General features: G+C 40.7%; 1 protein-coding gene across 1 annotated transcript in view; it reads right to left on the reverse strand.

Moving 5' to 3' along the window:
- NCKAP5 (NCK associated protein 5) overlaps positions 1-20,724 on the reverse strand; it is an 894,518-nt gene that overhangs the window by 750,948 nt on the left and 122,846 nt on the right. The gene's annotated exons all lie outside the window — the stretch shown is intronic.

The raw sequence follows: 20,724 nt of genomic DNA on the forward strand, positions 1-20,724 counted from the left end.
CCCTTTATGCTTAGCTGTTTCCTAAATCAGTAAATACGCAGACCAAGCTGCTTCTGTCCACTATACCCTCAGATTGATTCAGTCTGGTTGCACAGGCGAATTCAACCCAGTGGTCCCCACTGATGCTGCCTCGGCCTCTCCTGGCAGAAGTGGGTTATTAATGTTGCCATTTACACCATGTCACGGCCAAAGAGACAGTACATCTGGAATTCCCTGCAAAATGCCAGAAGTCCGGGTGCTGGCAGTGGCCAGTGGCTGTGGATCTGACCACAGCTCGTGCATTGGGAAAATTAAATTACAAATGTGAAGTGCTCGCTCTGCGAGACAGAAAGTATTGGTGATGGCATGCAAACCCAGGCATTTTATGTGAAATATGGAATCAGTTTGCACCATGTGGGGCATCGACTGAGACCTCGATAAGGCATCTGGTGAGGCCATGGGTCCCCTCCAAGTTCTGCTGCGTGCGCGTGACCGCCAGCTGGCAGAGCAGCTGCAGGCCCAGCTTACTTTGGAGACAGCTGACCATCGCTCCCTCAGACAATACATGGAAAGGTCAAAGGGGCTTTGGCTCTCACTTTGAACAGCGTGTTTGGTCACCAGGGGTTCCACTGACCACAGGGCAGCAGAACATGCAAATAATTTGCAGCTTCGTTAATTAAGGGAAACTCTAATTCCCCAAATAGAGCTCTACCTCAAAATGGTATTTTTATTTCGTATTTGAATATTTTGTCACAGACCACAAATCCTTCTCTGTATACACAGACAATCTCTTCTTGAGGCTTTTGAGGAAAAAATAAAGCAACCTTATTTTTCTTTTTTCTATTTTTCAAGTTATGCACTTACTCTGAATGGATATATAGGGATAGATAGAGGTATAGACAGCAATCAAATGTGGTTTTGATTCCCAGAGATGAGTTTAGCTAAGCAAAAGTAAGACATCATTGGGAGCAGGAATGGTACATGATAAGCAGTGTGATTCAATTTTGAGAATAAGTGAGTTATACCAATTGTCACAGTGAATACAATATTTCTATTTTTCATTTTGTGCTGGTCCTCTGTGCTACTAAGTGATCTCAGATTTCTGTGTGGCTGAGATAAGCCTCAGGTCCCCCCCTACCTCTTAACGATGTGACAGGTTATTATGCATTAAACAAATAACCAGGGACTACCATTCTCTGTGCCAGGGGCCATATGGGACTCTGGGTCCAGTGGGGAATGGGACAGATGAGGTCCCTTGTTTCATAGAATGAAACCAGTGAACATTTCATTCTGGTCATCCTCTCCTAGAAAACACATGTTCTAAATTCTAAGCAGGCTCAGTAGAGACACCTTTCGGATTTATTTATCAGAAATCATCTATGGGACTATAGAGAAAAAATATGTGCACCCTGGAACGATTTTTCAACATTTCAACATTTGAGAAAGTCTCAGGACTTCTGAGAGCGTGGCACTTTTAGAAGGGAAGAGAAGCTGTCCTCTGTGCTGTCTTTATGAGGATCATAGCAAATGGTCACCACGGGCCTCTTGAGAGTGCCTTGACTCTGAAAGATGTGAGCTTCCCCTCTACTGTTAAATTGGATTTGCAGAGGAAAGGTCTAGTGCTCAACTTGGCATTGAAAAGAATCGGTTTTGGCGTTATCCAAACAAGTCAGTTTGGTATCGCACTGAAACAGCCACTCTCTGCAGGGCGTTTACAGGCAGGGTTTATTTATTTATTTATTTTTTTCCGTTTTTATCACTCAATAAGATTTCAGCTCAGTCCAGACTAGCCATTCTATGCTTTGTGTGAGAAACATCCTGGGTCCCCAGATCAAAGGGGTTTATCCTGGAGAAGAAAACTCTATTTCCAAAGCAACATGCAACTTCTCAAGTTTAAGAAAACAGGCCTCCAAGTGCAGCATCTTTTTATTTTACAAAACCCCTTTCCCTGCCAAATATTTGGGTTTGCCTGTATTTAAGGGTGGGGCTATGCTTAGAATTACAGTAAGAAATACAAGTTTCAATGAAGGGGTTGCCAGATACTCTGCTTTTAAAATGTTGCTTAAAATGAAAACACTTTTCTTTTTACGCTGTAATGTGAATAATGAAAATATCTTTCTTTTTGCCCCAGAGAGTGTATTTTAAAATTTTTTAAAAAAATGTATTCTTTTGTTTGCTTTGTTTCTTGTAAGGACCACATCCTCTTCGATTTGACTCATCTGGTTTTTCCTATTATTGGCCCCCGACGGTTGGCACTTTGCTCACATTGGCCCCAGAGGAGCCAGAAGGGTCAGCTCGCCCAGCATCTCATGATTTGTGACAACCCCAAATGGCGATTTCCCATTAACCCCGGATTGCCTTCCACTCCCCACCTCCTCCCAAAGGCGCATACTTCTCTCCCATGAGGTGAGCCTCGGGCACTCCTAAAGATGTCACGGCATGAAATCAGCCTCTGATTCACTTTCTCAGGTGGATTTTGTGAGCTCAGGAGGTCAGCCTGCCAACCAGCCGGCAAAGTGCCTGACCAGTGGCAGGTGTCCTTCCAGAAGCAGAGAGCTAACGCCGCTGCGCACAATGTGGGAAACATGCTAATCCGAGGGGTTGGGATGGGAGCCCCAGGCTTTGTGACCTCTCATTTGAGAGGCCTCAGTGCACTTTTTACAAGATGGAGCTATTGTCCTCCATGCCTTCAATGGGAGGACTCAGAAGACCACAATGCAGATCAAAGGATAGCAGAATAGGACCTGGGAGCAAAGGCTAAGTAGTCTCGGTATTATTTGGCCTGGAGAAGGGAAGGCTGGGGATGGAACGGTCAAATAGACCAGCATGGCGGAGGGCTATTATGTCGTCAGTGTGGCCAGCTGCTCAGCGTTTTCAGTGAGAAGAAAAGGAATAGGAGAAAATAAATGTAAACTGTCATGTGAGAAATTTGTTTGAAATTCGTTAAAAAAAAAAAATTCAAACTGCGAGGGCTGTTATTATAAACGCTAAACTTGGTGATGGGAAATATATTTTTTTTACTTTAAAACTAAGACTTTTCTATCAAGGGTTTCAAAGGCAAATTTGCCTCCATGCAAGGAGCAGACAGGAAGAAATTTTGAGGCCCACTTTACTTAAATATAGGCAACACATGATTCGGGCCTTCACAAACCACTCGTTCCAACGGATGTTTTCTCAGAGGACAGTGTTAGAAGCTACTGCACCGGACTTCTTAGCCCTTGCTGTAATGGCGTCTTCAGCAGAGGCAGAAATCATCTGTGTGGCCAAGAGCCTGACAAGTATGTCCGGTGATGGGCAGCCTGATTTCAGTCCTGCAGCTCCTCAACTCCAACTTCGGACAAGCTCCCCACCTCAGTTTCCTAAACGGTCAAGTGGGGACAACAGCTCCGCCCTACCTCACAGGATTGCTTGGAGGAGCGAATTATGCAAGGAATGAAGTCTACTGAACAGAAGTATGTGGTCATTAGACTGTTCAGACCTCAGGGCTACTCCCAAAGAGAAAAACGGGTGGTTCTCCTGGTATTCTTTTAAGTTCCTCCTGTGCCAGCCTCTGTGTGAGAAAAATGAAGAATCCTGCGGGCAAACAGAGAACTGAGGAGCGCCGCTCATACTGGTATCCGGGCTGTGATTTCATTCCTGATGTCCGGGGTCTGTGGCCCAACATCAAGGCACTATGGGGCGGTATGCGCCAGGGCAAGGCAAACACACGGGGCTTTCATCCCTGGGGCTGTGGGCTGGCTACATTTGGACGTTGTGACTGGAAGTATTTCGCCATGAAATCCGCAAATATCAAAACAAGAGAACTCCACGGCCCTTGGTACTGGTAATAGGTAGGTTTTTTATAAATAAAAAATAAACGGAGTGTTTGACACAGTAATAAGGTGATGGAATTTTTTCTTTTTCTTTTTTTTTTTTAAATCCTTGTGAGTTCGGGCTGAGGACAGGCTTGGTCACAATGAAAGAAATAAAATTTGTCCACCTAGAATTCTATTTTCTGAAGAAATATCCTTCCAAAATGAAGGCAAAATAAAGGACCTTTTCAGCCAAAAGTTGGGAGGTCTTGTCACAAGTAGACCCACACTATATGAGGGGTAAAGGAGGCTGGTTTAGAGCATCCCCTTGCCTTTTCAGGCTGTCATCAGTTGGAAAGCCATGTTTCTGTCCATAATGTGTTGCACATAATCTGTCAGAGACAGAACCCTGAACTGCGGCTGTCCTTATACTAGCCTAGAATGGTAAAAAGACCAAGTGAGCACATTTCATCAAATGCCCTTTCCTTCCAAATAGGTAACAGAGGATCAGAGAAATGGGGATAAACCAAGAATAATGCAGTTAGTGGGGGGACAATAGTGGAATTAACCCTCAAATATTATGATCACTAAGTAATATGACTTACAACACTCAAAAGCTCACCAACGGATCCCCAGTGGGGTAAATGTGATCCATAGGCACGTTTCATCTGGACCACAAAGTGAATTTTAAAAAATCAAAATTAATTGCTTTGAAAAAAATTAGACCTTATGAAATAAGCTCATGTACCTACATGAGCACAATCAGTTGGATTTCCAATGTTTTCTGCCCATTCTAGAGAGGACATACACTCTCTGGTTTGCCATAATCACCCCCACTCCCTAATGTCTCCACAACAGTGAGGCCATGTGTGATTTAGAATGAATCATCATGTTCCCATAGTTGCTTATCTCAGCCATGAATTTCATTTATTTATCTCATTTCCCTGGGCTGTTGGAAAATTTGATTTTGCAACTTCTTCCCTTCCCTATGCTGCTTCTGTTGTCCTAAGCAGCAAAACCATGATTTCTTTCTACAAACAAACAAAAAACATGTTTACGTGCATGCATGGCACATACTTGATCCTGTAGTGTTTATGTATAAAAAACTCAAGACAATATAAGGTCACGTAAGCTAGTACGGGAAGCTGGTTTATTTGATCCACTTTCACATAAGACTTTAAACAGTGCCAAAGACCCATCTATCGTGACACAATATTGTGAAGGAGAGATGAGCATTTTGCTATTTTCCTCAACTTCTACATGGAAAAAGGTAGCCTACCCCAGTATTTTTTTTCTTTTTAAGAAAGAGTGAGGGAGGGAGGGTGAGGAGGGGCAGAGGGAGAGGGAGAGAGAGAATGCCCAGCACAGAGGCTGATATGAGGCTTGATCCACAACCTTGAGATCATGACCTGAGCCAAAATCAAGAGTTGGATGCTAACTGACTGAGCCCCCATCCCAGGATTTTCTAATATTCTCACAATTTCTGAGGAAGATGGGGTGGAAGAGCCTAGTTTACAACTATACTAAAATGACAGACATATCTGGGGGCACCTGGGTAGCTCAGCTGGTTCAGCACCCAACTCTTGGTTTCCGCCCAGGTCATGACCTCGAGGTTGTGGGATCGAGCCCCGCATCAGGCTCCCGTGCTCAGCGCAGAGTCTGCTTGGGATTCTCTCTCCCTTCCCTCTCTGCTACTCACCGTACCCACTGTGCTTGCGTGCATGCTGTCTGTCTCCAAAATAAATAGATAAAATCTTAAAAAAAAAAAAAAGTGGACACGTTCGTCCACACAAAATCTTCTATGTAGTTTCACAGTGGTACTATTCATAATTGCTCCCAAATAGAAAGAATCTAAATTTGTATCGAGTGAGAAATGGAGAAAGAAAATGTTATAGATCCACACGATGGAATATTAATTGGCAACAAAAAAAGAAATGAAGTACTAACACATGTCACTCCATGGTTGAACCCTGAAAATATTATGGGGAGTCAAAGAAGGCAGTCACAAAAGATAACATATTATATATATTCCACTTATATGAAATTTCCAGCACAGGCAAAATCTATAGATACAGAAAGAAGATTGCTGTTGCCTATGATTTGGGATACTGGGAGGAAATTGTAAGTGACCACTGATGGGTATGAGGTTTCTTTCTGTGCTGAGAGAATATTCTAAAACCAGTAATGGTGATGGTTGCACAACTCTGAAAATACCCTAGAAACTACTGAATAGTCCACTTCTAATGAGTGGGTATTATGGTATGTGAATTATATCTTAGTAAAGCTATTATTCAAGAAGAGATCCAAGAGGGGCGCCTGGGTGGCTCAGTGGTTTAAGCCTCTGCCTTCTGCTCGGGTCATGATCCCAGCGTCCTGGGATCGAGCCCCACATCGGGCTCTCTGCTCAGCGGGGAGCCTGCTTCCTCCCTTCTCTCTCTGCCTGCGTCTCTGCCTACTTGTGATCTGTCTGTCAAATAAATAAATAAAATCTTTAAAAAATATATATATAAAAAAAAAAAGAAGAGATCCAAGAAAATAAGTCTTTAGAATTTGAGAGAGGGGAGCAAATATTTTGGAGGGAACAGCTCCAGACCAGGCTGACTCCAGTGTGGTTTTATATGTCTTATTTTATTCAAGCCTCACAATAACCTGCCAAGAGGCTTCATTTTGCCAGTTTCACAGGTGAAGGAACAGAGACTCATGGACATTAAGCTGCCCTAATCTGTGAAGATGAGATTTGAACTCCTGTTGGACACCCGGCATATTCTCTTTCTCTAAAAGACCGAACCAAACACAGACTACTTGCCTTGGTTGTTTCTTATTGGTGCATGTGACTATTTAATTATGAGAAGGACACCCGCTTCTCTCTCCTTAAAAACTAACCTGAGACATGCCAATTGATTAAACAGTCTTTCGCAAATTAGATGGGGTGTTTGCGTTTTTTTTTTTTTTCCTCAAGGTGACCTCTCTCCCTTTCTAAATGCAGTGCTAGACCTGCTTAAACCATTGCTCTGCCTGCTGTCTGTTGGCATTTTCTCACTTAGCTGATATTCTCCTTGACCTCACCTCTGCTTGCTCCTTCAGTTGATAGGAGAGCTAAAAACGTTGCCTGGCGTCAGTCTCCTTCCCCGCCTCACCCCTGCATATAAAAAGTGGCACCCAGGTAGCACTGAACATGTTCATGACCTCCTAATCCTATTGCTATGCATGTCTCTAATCATTAGCATCAAAGAGCACTTACAAATAAATTCATATGGACAAAGTCCTCAACTAAGCATTCCAAACGCATGCACCAGCATCCTACCCCAGTCACTTTAAGAGGTTATATTAAAGCACAAATCATTTGGGAGTGTGGTCAGGTGGGGTGAGAGGAGACAGACTCAAATGGAACTCATGTTCTTTGCCTTAAATGAGGATCAGCCTGAGCTGTACAAGACAGCCTGAGCTGTACAAGAAGGGGAAGCCAGGAGAGAGCGTCTGGGATGCCAGCCATCTCCAAGCCACAGGCACGGAGTCTGCATTTACTCACATCACAACCCATTATCTTCCCAGCCAGGCTCCAAACCTTACCTCTGCTGAAGCAGAAGCCAAGTGCACCAGCAAGTGACCTTCCTGGGTCATCAGGATACAGCAGCCGGTTGCTTTGGCTCCTTACCGCCTCTGCTCTCTGATCTGACAGCCCCAGTCAAACCTTCCTTTCCTCTTTCTGAACATTCCCAGTATGCTTCCTCCTGCCTGTCAATATTTAACTACCCTGTCAAGTTACATTATATCACCTGCACTAACTCCTACCCCAGCGATAGCTGGAGGGTGTGCCCGCTCTATTCAATCCAACTCAGTGATTCTTTACCAAGAGCCTTCCATTCATTCATTTCTCTCAACACATACTGAGCACCTATTGCATTTGGCACTGGAGATGCAAAAATGAAAGATCTGATCCCCAGAGTCTAGTTGGAGGGACAGACAAGACAGTGTGGTATGCGACATGATGCCAAAGGTCAGGGAGCAGGAGAGTTTCCCGTTATAGGCTGGCCGCTGAGAGACACAGTGACTGGGACCAGAGAGTTCCTAGACATGGCCACACTCTGGGTGCCATCTCAGATGGGTCAGGCTAGATCTGGGAAGACACGAGGATGATGGACACCTGGCCTCAGTCCTCAAGGAGCCTAAACTCAACACAAGGAGATCTGTCATCCTACAGCCTGGCAAAGAGGGGCAGAATATCAAACCAAATGGGATAGCCATTTGCCATATTGTTTTGTTGAGTCTGATCATCAGCCATTTCTAAGCTTAAGCACTTGAACAAAGATATCTTAACAGGAAGTGTTGACTACAGCCTGCAGATCCCTTAGTGTTACAAACAGGGATGATTTCCTCAGGTTTCTGGAATAACAGATAAGCCTAGCGAATAAAGGAGATTGCCTGGGACCTATTTTTAAGACCAAGGAAAAGAAGAATTCAGATAACAGAAGAGTAATAGTCTTCCCTGGTCAAAGGAATTAATCTGGAACAAAATGATTTGGCCACAGGTGAAGTACATACCCTTCTAATATCTCCATGACTTTTTCCAACACCAAATTTCCTGACATTTAATGAATGGTTAATGTCCTTTACATAATACAGACAGACTGGGAAAGCCACTGAGTAACATTAAGCTGCGGCCTTTAGCACCATCTGGGATCAGAAGCCTCAAAAGTTACTCACTTTGGGATTTTTTCAAAGTGTGAATTTACCATCAAAGCACAGCTCTCAAATATGCCCCACATGGTCTCTTTTCTACCTAATCTTACTATGGCTTCATACTCCAGAGAACAAACCCCCCCCCCATATGTGTGAACATTCAAAGGACCACACCACAGGGGAGCCTAGGAGGTTGCTGTGGAAAGTGCTGGAATATTTGAATTGCAAAATACAGCTCAGCGAACTCAATACATCTAATTTGGGATAAGTTCCAAGCTCAAGAGCATCTCTGCATGGAAGCAGTTCCATCAGGTAGCTTCTCAGGCAATTTTCCAGTTCCCCATGTCCACTTCTCCAAGAGATTCTAAGGAGAACGTTTACAGTCTGTTGCAATACTTTACTACAAGGTATTTAGGGTTTTGACAAATACTAACTGACATCGCCACCATTCCAATGAAAACTGATGACCCGTATCTAATGCCTACTACTTGGTTGCGGCCGAAGACATTTTTTAGTCAGTTAGTGATTTTAAGCAGAACACTGCTCCAGACCCCTCTTTCACATTCTGGAAGCACAGTTTGATTTCAGGCTTTAATAAATCCACTTCGCATGTTGAATCATCACAAAACTGAAGTTTGACCACATTCAAGCTTGCTCTTTTTTAAACCAAGACTTTTTCAGAGCTTTTTTTGCTTAATGACACTTAACACACTTGGCATTAGGAATATTATACATTATTAATGGAACAATTGTTACTACTAATTGCCAAATGCCCAGGGATTTCTGGATCCAATTAGAATGGATTTGTGTCATTTATCTCAGGATCCCACTAGAAAGACAAGCTACTGTATGACCTTTGTTTGTTTTTACAGGCAATTTTAGTAAATTTTAACAAATGTGAGGTAATTTTTTCAAACAATATTGATAATATCATGGCTGGTAAGATAACTAATGTTCTTTTTTTTTTTTAAGATTTTATTTATTTATTTGACAGAGAGAGAGAGAGAGAGATCACAAGTAGGAAGAGAAGCAGGCAGAGAGAGAGGAGGAAGCAGGCTCCCCGCTGAGCAGAGAGCCCAATGCGGGGCTCGATCCCAGGACCCTGGGACCATGACCTGAGCCGAAGGCAGAGGCTTTAACCCGCTGAGCCACCCAGGCGCCCCAGATAACTAATATTCTACAAAAAACCCCAAACAAACAAACAAGCAAATGTGAAGAACATTTCCAGATGTAAACCATGGTGAAATTCAGTTTTCAAAAGACAGAATGTTTAAAATATATCCTGTTTATCTCCTGTGTATTCAGCTTCACAAAATAGAAGAAAGGGTTTTGGGTGTTTGATGGCTTTTAATAAGTCATCTTAATGAGAAATTCAAAAATAAAACTAATTGCCCCCAAAACCAATTTAATAAATATTCATCTGGCTAAGAGAGTGAGCGGCTCACAAGTGTGCTCACCATGAGCATAGATAAAGAACTTGAAACCTCAGTCAACGTGTGGGACCCCGGGCAAGGCACTCCAACCCCATGATAAGGCTCTAAGCCTGATTACCTCTTAGGAGGAATAATTAAGGAAAAGTGACTTGTTGTTTAAGGCAAACATTGACAGTCCTATGTGTCAGGAAGTACTGTGCCTTTTAAACAGTTACTTTGGGAGCATAGATTACAGAAGAGTCTAGATTACAGAAGAGTCCTCCCCATGCTGCTATAACTGTCACAGTTTGCCCAAGACTGGGGCATTTCCCAAGAAACATCACTCGGAGTGCTAAAACCATGAAAGTCTTAGGCAGGCTATAAGTTGGCCACCCAACTTGCTAGTATTCAGATCATGTTAGAATTTCGTCTCGGGAGCTGACTTCATGTTATATGATATGTTGTTTTGTATCTTGTTTGAACCAACAGATTCTGATTCTTTAGGATTGACATTTGAAATAAATATTTATAGGCTGGCCCAGTAAGTGACATGGATTTTCAAGTTGCTTGAAATTTTTTAGGTAAAAAATGAAATGTGTCTATCACAGAGTTTTTTGTTGTTGTTTGTTTGCTTTTGTTTTTGTTTGTTTTGAGGGGCACAGGAACTAAATCCAAAAACGAACTCAAAAAAACATCCAGAAGGACTTCATACCCTTGCTCCACAAATTGTGGTCCGTAGGATTAGCTATATTGGCAGTACTAAAACTTGTTAGAAGTGTATAAACCTTCCCCCCTCCTAGACCTCCCGAGTCAGAATCTGCATTTCTATAAAATCCCTGGGTGGCTCTGAGGCACAAGATAGTTTGTGAAGCCCTCTTTTAGAATGTGTTGAAGCCTGGGGTAAAAAGAAGCAAACCTCCATAAAAACATTTGACAGAGTTATAAAAATGAAAACATTCCTGCAACTCAAACCATTTTGGCCAAGGAAATAAAGGTGTTATTGTAATTTATGCTTTCTGGGTCTTGTGAATTTTAACTTCATAGTCTAAGAGGCCATAAAATATAGCTAAACTCTAAATGAAGCCAATGACTCAATGGTTTTCCCACAAGGAAGCCTTTAGGATGCCAGGATCCAATTCAAAGGGTAAAGCCAGGGTGTATGGGGACCCCCTGTGTGCACAGGTCTGTCCTCACCATCCTCTATCCCTAGGATCTCCCTTGAGTAGGGCATCCATCCGAGATGACTCCTCGGTCGTAGGTTTACAACTGAAACATCCATGGGCAGAAGAATGTATAAAGAGCAAGTTTCTGACATACATACAGATTGAGAGGTCTATTTTGAACAGAAGGTCTGAGGGATCTAACATCACCTGGGTAGGGACGAGGTTGGTATTTGGACATACTAGTCTGGGGCAAAGCAAGTTACAAAACCGTAAGTATATGACCCATCTTTGTAAAATACTGTGGGGGCTGTCAGCAGAGGGACTGTATCAGATAATAAGGGGGTAAGAGATTTTACAGAAGAGAGCATTTCAGCAGAAACTCATGCCCTGTGGCTAGAGGGAAAAAGAGGGCAAAACAAAATGAAAGTGATATGTAAAGAATGAAAGTTAAAGTGAAATCCAAAGAGATAACAATAATCATAGTGAACTGCAATAATATAAACAGTAAAAAGCTTTCTGTTTTGAAAGGGAAGATGAATATTGTAACGGCCAGTACATAAGATTCTGAAGCCCAAATTCTAAATATTTCAAATGGCAAGCCAGACAAAGCTCAAGTAAAAAATTTTTATTTTGTGTAATTTGTACAATACAAGCAGAAAATGTACTCTTTTTTTTTTTTTTTGGCTATTGGATGAAAATTTATAAAAAGTGATTACATATATGTCCACAAAGAAAACTCTAAAATTCCTCAAAGCAAATGAGGAAAAAAAAAAAACCACACAAGAAACACAAAAATCTAAGTGCATTTAAAGTAAAAAATAGTCTTCCAAACAATCCAAGAATAAAAAATGCAATAAAAGTACAAATTACAAATTATATGATATGCACAATACAACAATCAAAACAGGGATGCAGCTAAACTCAGAAGAAAAGCTATAACTTAAAATACTTTTAAGAAAGAGAGGCTGGGAATAAATGAATTAAACTTTTTTTTTTTAAAGATTTTATTTATTTGACAGAGATCACAAGTAGGCAGAGAGACAGACAGAGAGAGAGAGAGGGAAGCAGGCTCCCCACTGAGCAGAGAGCCTGATACGGGACTTGATCCCAGGACCCCGAGATCATGACCTGAGCCGAAGGCAGCAGCTTAACCCACTGAGCCACCCAGGCACCCAATAAATGAGTTAAACTTTTAACTTAAGGAGTTAACCTAATGAAAACAAAATAAACTTGAACAGAAGAGCACAGAAAAAAAAACCTAAAATAAATTGACTAGTAATTAATTTATACATTAATTTCACAAACAGTCATTGAACAGTGACTTGGAGTTGTTTTTTTGTTGTGTTTTGCACTTGTCTAGATTCAGGGATATGGCAGCAAAATGAATGCTGATAATTAATATATGAACAAAAATTAATGGTTAAATAATTTATGTAGATATTTCACACTTGGTGGAAAGAAACATAACTCCCTACACTTAAAAAAAAAAAAGATTTATTTATTTTTGAGAGAAAGAGAGAGAGAGCAGGAACAGGGCGTAGGGGCACAGGGAAAGAGAGAGAGAATCTTCAAGCAGACTCTAAGCTGAGCACAGAACCCCATGTGGGGCTTAATCCCACAACCTTGAGATCATGACCTGAGCAGAAATCAAGAGTTGGCCATTTAACCAACTGAGCCACATAGCACCTCTCCCTACACTTTTAATACAATATGGGCAAGATGAAAAAGAATAATTTCATCACCCGAGAAACCTGACAAACACCACCTCAGCCAGGAGATCAAAGCCAACATCATCTGTGATAGATTCTGTTAATAGTATGAACCCTTGATAGAAAGTGATGGAAAGGGGTCCTGACCTCTGTGGTCTTCCTCCCCAAGCCCATAGCCTCCCCCTATAATCATGAAAACAAACAAACAAACAAACAAACAAAAACAAAACAAAACAAAACCAGGCAATTTTCAATCAAGAGGCCTCTTACAAATTACCTGACCAATATTCCTAAAAACTGTCAAAATCCTTGGAAACAAGGGAAGACTAAGGAATTGTGGTAGTCCAGAAGAGCCCAAGGAGACATGACAACTCAAAGTGTATGTATTCTAGATGGAATGTTGGAATAGGAAAGTAACATTAGGTAAAAGTAAGGAAATCTGAATAAAGTACGATCTTAATAACACCATATTATTAATTGTTACCAAGGTATCATATGGATGTAAGATGTAATCACAGAGGAAACTAGGTGTGAAATACATGGTAATCTTGGACTATCTTCTCATTTTTTTCTGTGAATTGAAAACCCACTGAGCCACCCAGTAACAAATAAAATCTACTGGAAAATCTAAAAATAAGTGAATAATTTCAGATAGTGATACAAATTATAAATATGGAACACAACATAGGGTAACACAATAGGATGGCCTAGGGTGGGAGGGTGGCCATGAAATGTCATCAGCAAAGTTTCCCCAGAGGCATCTGAGCTGAGACGTTAAAAATGAGGTAGGGAGAACTCTACGAAAATCTTAGGGAACTTGTTCCAGATAGAAAGACAACATCAAAACAAAAAAATCAAGGAAGCAAGCAAACAAAGGATAAATTAAACTGAAAGTTGATTATTTGAAAAGACAAAACAAGCGATGCTTGGCATCCTGATTAAGAAAAGAAGATAAAAGGACATAAAACAAAGAGTAAGAAATAACGTTTACTAAGTCAGTATGTCTGAACACGAAAGTCTGATGAAAATGACATAAAAGAAGAAACTCGAATTTCCTTTATAAAATTAACTGTTGTAAATGGAATGTTAGCAAATTATATTCAGCCTTGTACTAAAGCACACTATGACCGAGTATAGTTTGTTTTGTTATATAAGGATGAATCAACATTTAAAACATCTATCAATTAACTTTATATTAACAAATTAAAAGAAAAAGCGATTATGTCATTAGATGCTAAAAATCATTTACTACTATTTTGTAAGAACTCTTCTTGACTTCAAGTAAAATAAACATCAGAGGAAGCTTCCTATGCATGAGAAAGCATTTATCAGAAACCAATATAAAACACACTTAAAATCATAAATAAGGTAAGAATATCTTCTACCACTGTTTGCTTTTCAACACTGTTTGATGTAGTAAGAGCTGTTGTAATACAACTAGCAGATGTAATAAGATGTGAAAATGAAATAAATGAAACAAATATTAGAAATAATATAGTATATAAAAATGACTACAGATAGAATTATACATATCTAGAACATCCAAGAAATATAACAAAATCTTTCTAAAATCAGACTGTATTAAGGCAGCTGAAAATAAAATAAACCTAAAAATACAATACTGCAGGGCACCTGGGTGGCTCAGTGGGTTAAGCCTCTGCCTTCAGCTCAGGTCATGATCTCAGAGTCCTGGGATCAAGGGATCAAGCCACTGGTGGATCAGGCTCTATGCTCAGCAGGGAGCCTGTTCCCCTCACCCTCTCTCTGCCTGCCTCTCTGCCTACTTGTGATCTCTGTCTGTCATATAAATAAATAAAATCCTTTAAAAAAATACAATAGTGCTTATTTATACTGTACATCAACAGGAAAGAAAAGTAGACTAAAAATCTCAAAAGTCTTCTTGTTTTTTGAATGGGAAAGAGAGAGAGAATCTGTTTCACCGAGGTGCCCAAGGGCCAATGAGACACTTATGAAACAAACTAGTACTACATTTGAGAAAGCCTCAGAATTTGCAGGAATAATTCCCCAGAAGGCAAACATCGACAGAACCTGGCTTTTCCGTCAAGTTGGTCAGTCCCACTCTCCATGTGTCCTATGTTTCAATGGGGGCATTTCAAGTTGTCTCCAAATGTGTCATCTACTTCCAGCATAGACTTAATTACTGTGTGTGGATGCAATATTTGAACGACCACTGGCAGCCACTCTGGCCTTTTAGAGGCAGAAGAGGAGAGAGCTACGTCCAAGGTACGCAGCTCTGAAGCCCTGAAGGCTGCCTCTTTGATGTGGCCTCTTTGTTCCACTGACTCATTCCTGGAGAAAACATGCTGAAGCTGTTAAAGATGAGTAGAGATCTTTGCAGTGTAAGCAGTAACATGCGGGCTTACGATGTCTGCATAAACACAGAGGCATGGAGAAACACAGCGACCCAGCTAGTGAGTGGTCTTTTTGACAGCAGGTTTGTAATCTGGGCATCTATGAGAGGAGGATTTTATTTTATTTTATTTATTTTATTTTATTTATTTTATTTTATTTATTTTATTTTATTTTATTTTATTTTATTTTATTTTATTTTATTTTTTAGCAATCATACCTAAACCTCAGTAGCAAATGCTTCTTCATGATACTGATTCTGGACGGGGGTGGAGATGGGGACGGAGGTGAAGCTAATAAAGGCGGAAAGGGAGAGGGGCACTAGTTCTTTTACCATCAGAAGAAACAAGGAATCAGTGTCCCCTGTGAACGAAGAGAAGAATCAAATTCATTTACACGAAAGAAAATTTAAAATTTGCAACTCAAGACCCGAAAGCATGTTAGTGCTTTCTAAGTCTATAAAATCGTCTCATTTAAAAGAAAGAAATGTGTTTCCCTCTGAAACATATGCATTCACCATACACTAGGATCCAATAAATATCCAAATCACGGAATCTATGGTTATGTCATTCCTTAGCCTTTGCTTGGGTATCTGCAAATTAGGTTGAAAAGTGAGTTTTCTTTAAGCGCCTACTGTTGTCCTTTGTCACAGCAAGAACTCATTAAACTTTGAAAAGGGAACAGGGCTGTTTGCATCGCAACTGCAGGACTAATCCTATCACATTATCTGTATCATGCAACAAACTAAGCATCATTATAGTTTCATAAGATACAATAAAAATTGCTCATTAATTATTCATAGCCTGTTTCCAGTACATAGAATAAAAAAATATACACAAGAGAAACAGAAATGCTGTTATCCTAGACATTTAGGTAGGTCAACAGAAGACTCAGCTGAGCTGGAAAATGTCAGATGGCAGAGCTCCTAACAGCACTAATGGCTTGAGTGCCTCAAGAGCGCCACACCTCCTTCCCTCCATGCTGTCAAATGTTCCCATTACCTATCACACTCTTAAGCCCCAAAGAAACACAACATCAAGGTTATCCATCCTGCACACTGACTGACTCAGCCTCAGACCCAAGTCTGTCAAGGAGCATGCTGAGGGCAAATCTTTAAACAATCAAACTGGCCTCCCCAAATATCCGGCCACGAACGTGGCATATTATTTTCATTAACATCTAACTCCCCTACCATACTCTAAGCTTCATGGGCTCGGGAGCAGATGGTATCATTCTGCTCATCACTGAAGTGTCAGGATCTGGAACAGTGCCTGGCACACAAAAGGCAATAAATATTTATGTTGACTAGATCAGAGAATAAGAGTATCTCTACTTAATGCACCTACGAAATGGGCATAATTCCTGTAACCATTCTTTATTACTGGGCATTTAAGTATCTGCCTACATTATAATATTTTAAACATTGTTGTGATGAATATCTTTATTTGTGGGGTTTCTTCATATTTTGGGTTCCCAAAAGGAGAATTTGTGGGTCAAAAAATCAGAACATTTTTACGGTTCTTGATATATAGTGCCAAATTATTTATGGAGGAATCATATCACAAGTAAAACATGGAAGAACAGATTTTACCACTGGCTCATGAAGACTGGCCATTAATTTTTTTTTTTTTTAAATAGTAGGTAAGGGAAAACTGGAATGCTATCTAATATTCTGCTATAATTTTCAATGTCATTAATTTGGCAAATTGAGTATTTTTCTTTATTTAAGTAATTGTATTTTCTCTTTTGTGCATTTGCCAAGGAATGATGGGGTCATGGCTGTTCCTCTATGTTTGGGAGCCTTTCTCAGATACTTAAAGACACTTCTGCACCATAACTTCTCTGCCAATTTTATTCCTTTTGCTTCAAATACTCCTTCTCAAGAATACAACAGGACTTTAGAAAGCTGGAGTTTAGGTGATACTTCTATTGGGCAGGGATCTCATTACTATATGGCGTTATACAATAGACCAGGAGTCCCTTGCGGTCCTCTCTTGGGTCCCTCATGATGGTCACCTAGATTATTTCCATGTGTGTTGATAAACACCATTAGAGGTTTTCACTCTGGAAGAATTAGTGAGTTATTTTACAGAGCCAGGCCAGTATGGGCCAGTAAGTACTAACCTAAGTAAGTCATAGTCAAGGACCAGCCTACACAAAGAAATTCTATACCTCTATAAGTTTCAGTGGTAATACAATTGAAAGCTGTCACCAAATCCTGTTACCTGTCTGGGTAGAAAAGTATTCAACAAAACAGTGATAGCCCAGAAGGTAGAGAGCAGAATTAAGGTCAAACTTTGAGTGCATGGCAGATTCAAGATAATAGCTGAGTGATAAAATAAAACTTTCCCAGAAACCCAAGTCTCAATAAAATTGTTCTGGAAGTGCTTTGGGGCTACTGGTCTACTTAACTTCTTTGTGTTCCTAGGTCTTGAGGACATTTGGTTCGGGTAGTAGGCACATTTATGGATGTGAAGGCAATCAGGAAAACTGGTAACGGGGCCCAAAGTGGAATCTGGTTTGTAGAGCCTCACAAAGGTCACTACTCGTGTATAAATATTTACCTACCGCTTCTAAAACAAAGCAATCGGTCATTGTTCCAGACACCCATTGTTAAACACTTGGAATGAAAGATTCCAAGAATACCTATAAAACTATTTTAGATTTCAGAGGTCAAAAATTCTCAAAGATAACCCAAGGTATGCATGGTAAAGCTAAATGTTTACTTCTTCCGTTGTTTCTATTTGGCTGGACAATGCTTGATAAGAAGAGAAAGAGCATTTATGTTAAAAGCACTCTTTTTTAAGAATAATTTATATAGAGAGAGCTAAATGTCAACCACAGATAAACTCTAACCACATTCTACAAATAAGTTAATTTCAAAAGGGGTTCCTTTTTGTCTCCTACTGGAGATCACAGTTGAGCAGGGGAAAGGAAGTACAGTGGTGAAGAGCATAGATTGGAGACAGGCAGCCCCAGTACAATCCCAGTTCTGCCTTTCTTAACTGTATAATTGGGGATGTGCCATTTAATTCTATATTCCTTGGTTTCCTCATCTGCAAAATGAGGTTGTTAACGACACTACCTCACAGCATTGTTATGAAGAGGAAGTGGGTTAAAAACGTAAAAACCCTTCAAAGCAGTGCCCAGCAGAGCCATATATTTTCCAATATGAGATTGTGAATCTCTTAAGAGTAGAGTTTATATAACTGTGTTTTCTAATACTTGACATTACTGCAGTACATAGTAGGTGATCAATAAACAATTGCTGAATGAACAGCTGACTATAAAGGATTTCCTATTAGAATTTCTTTAAAGGAAGACGTTTCCTTGTACCATCAAAGCATGACAATTCAGTACAGGACTGACAGACTGTTTTCAGAAACAATTCTAGAGCACAGAGTACGTGTGCTTCTATGCATCAGCAAAATGAATAATGAGAGAGCAATGAACAATATTAAATAAGAGACAAGTAAGGGTTTTAATGCAAATCCGAATGACTTTCTTTTAATGCAAGTACTATTTTCTTGGCATAGCCCCGGCCTGCCTTTCTACTCTTCACTGATAAGGCCGTGACTGTTACACCATCTGGAATAGGTCAAGGCCAAGTGGAGATTCTGAGCTCATCCCTAATTACTCCTTTATTCAAGTGGGGGTTAGAAAGTGGGTGGGAAACTTTCAGGGAATGATTTTCAAATGACACAGATTCACTAATAAAATGCTCAGGAGCTAGTTTAGGCCTATTTAATCTCCAAGACATCTGAAACAACACAACATCTGTAATGACTTCTTATCCTGGAAAATCCCAGAATGTTTTACTTTTTTTTTTTTAATCCATGTATTCAGCAAGTCCCATCACTCATTACTGAAATGCAGTTCCTGTGTCTAGAGTAAGAGAGAGAAATGTTTTTAATAGGCACCACAAGATAATGAGATGACTAGACACACAGCTCCCATCATTGAAAACGGAGACAGACCGGCTTTACCACATTGGAAGAGGGCCAGCCTCTACAGCACTCACCGTATTCTGGGTGTGGCATCACCAGCTTCCTCCTTGGACAGAAATGGAGTAAGAGGCATATGAGTGAGGCAACAAGTGAATGATTAAATGAACAAATACAATAAAGTTAGAGAAGCTACGGGCCTCAAAAGAGTTTAGTAGAAAGAGGCAGGGCTTTCCCCACTCATCAAATCAGCCAAAGAATGGATTCTATTTTAAACATGAGTATGTGGCTACTGGTTATCATTTCGGACAGTGAAGGCTAGATGAGTCCCTTGGACATCCCCTTTGTTTTTCTGGCTACTTCATGGTGTCCTCTTCTCTCACCTGCTACTTACACATTGGGGTCTCTCTTTCGTCCCCCACTTTGGTGACTACACACCCTTTCTTTGGTTGTCCTTGTGACTCCTGGTATCCTGCACCGCCGAAACCTAACTTTTCATCCTCCCTGGTAAAATAGCTACTCTATGAATTAGTTATTTCGGTTGCAGGTATTGCCACCCACCCAGGCCCCCAAGGAGGGAACCCTTCTTGACAGCTCATCTCTCTTCCACCACCCCCACCGATGTGACTCTTGATTCTTGCTATATTTATGTTTACCTTCCAATTATTTTTGAAATCCACCCTCTGCACCCCAATTACCATTGTACACTCCAAACTGTCATCCACTCTTTCCTGTATTTCAACTGACATTCTTCTAGCTCAGGGATTCTTAGTGTTGGCTGCATATTAGACTCACAGGGGGAACTGAAAACATGACCAGGGTCTGGATCCACCCCCAGGAGATGTTGTTTACTGAAGATGAGCTGGGATCCAAGCAATGGTATTTTTTTAAAGCTTCTCACATCACTTTGTGCAGTCAGACTTGAGAAAAATTCATCCTGCTCATCTCTCTGTCTCTAGCTTTGTCTCCCCTACAGCCTCACCCTGGAGAAGCACCAGGCTGCTCTTTCTAGAATGTTCATCTAGAAAATGAAACCCAAATTCCTGAACTTGCCCTAGTCTTCCTACTTATGTCCTGATATTCTCAAACTCACAGAAGCAGAGAGTAGGATGGTGGCATACAAGTACTGGTGGGGGTGGGGGGTTGGGCTGGAAGATGGATAGAAATTTAGACATGTTGATATAAAGTTTCAGTTATGCAAGATGAATAATTTCTGGAGCTCTAATCTGCGCATGGTGACTACAGGTAATAATAATGCATTGTATACTTGAATTTTGCTAAAAGAGTAAATCTTAAATGTTCTTATTGTACACATGCCCACAAATAACTACATGAGGTGATATTTAAAATTAACTGATTGTGGTGCTCATTCACAACATATTTGTACATCAAAACATCATGTTTTCTTAGCAAAATAAGTCAATCAGAGAAAGACAATTATCATATGATCTCCCTGATATGAGGAAGTTGAGAAGCAACATGGGGAGTTTGGGGGGTAGAAAAAGAATAAATAAAACAAGATGGGATGGGGAGGGAGACAAACCATAAGAGCCTCTTAATCTCACAAAACAAACTGAGGGGGGTGCCTGGGTGGCTCAGTGGGTTAAGCCTCTGCCTTCGGCTTGGGTCATGATCTCAGGGTGCTGGGATTGAGCCCTGTGTCAGGTTCTCTGCTC

The sequence above is a fragment of the Martes martes genome (assembly GCF_963455335.1).
Source record: "Martes martes genome assembly, chromosome: 3".
Taxonomy (NCBI): domain Eukaryota; kingdom Metazoa; phylum Chordata; class Mammalia; order Carnivora; family Mustelidae; genus Martes; species Martes martes.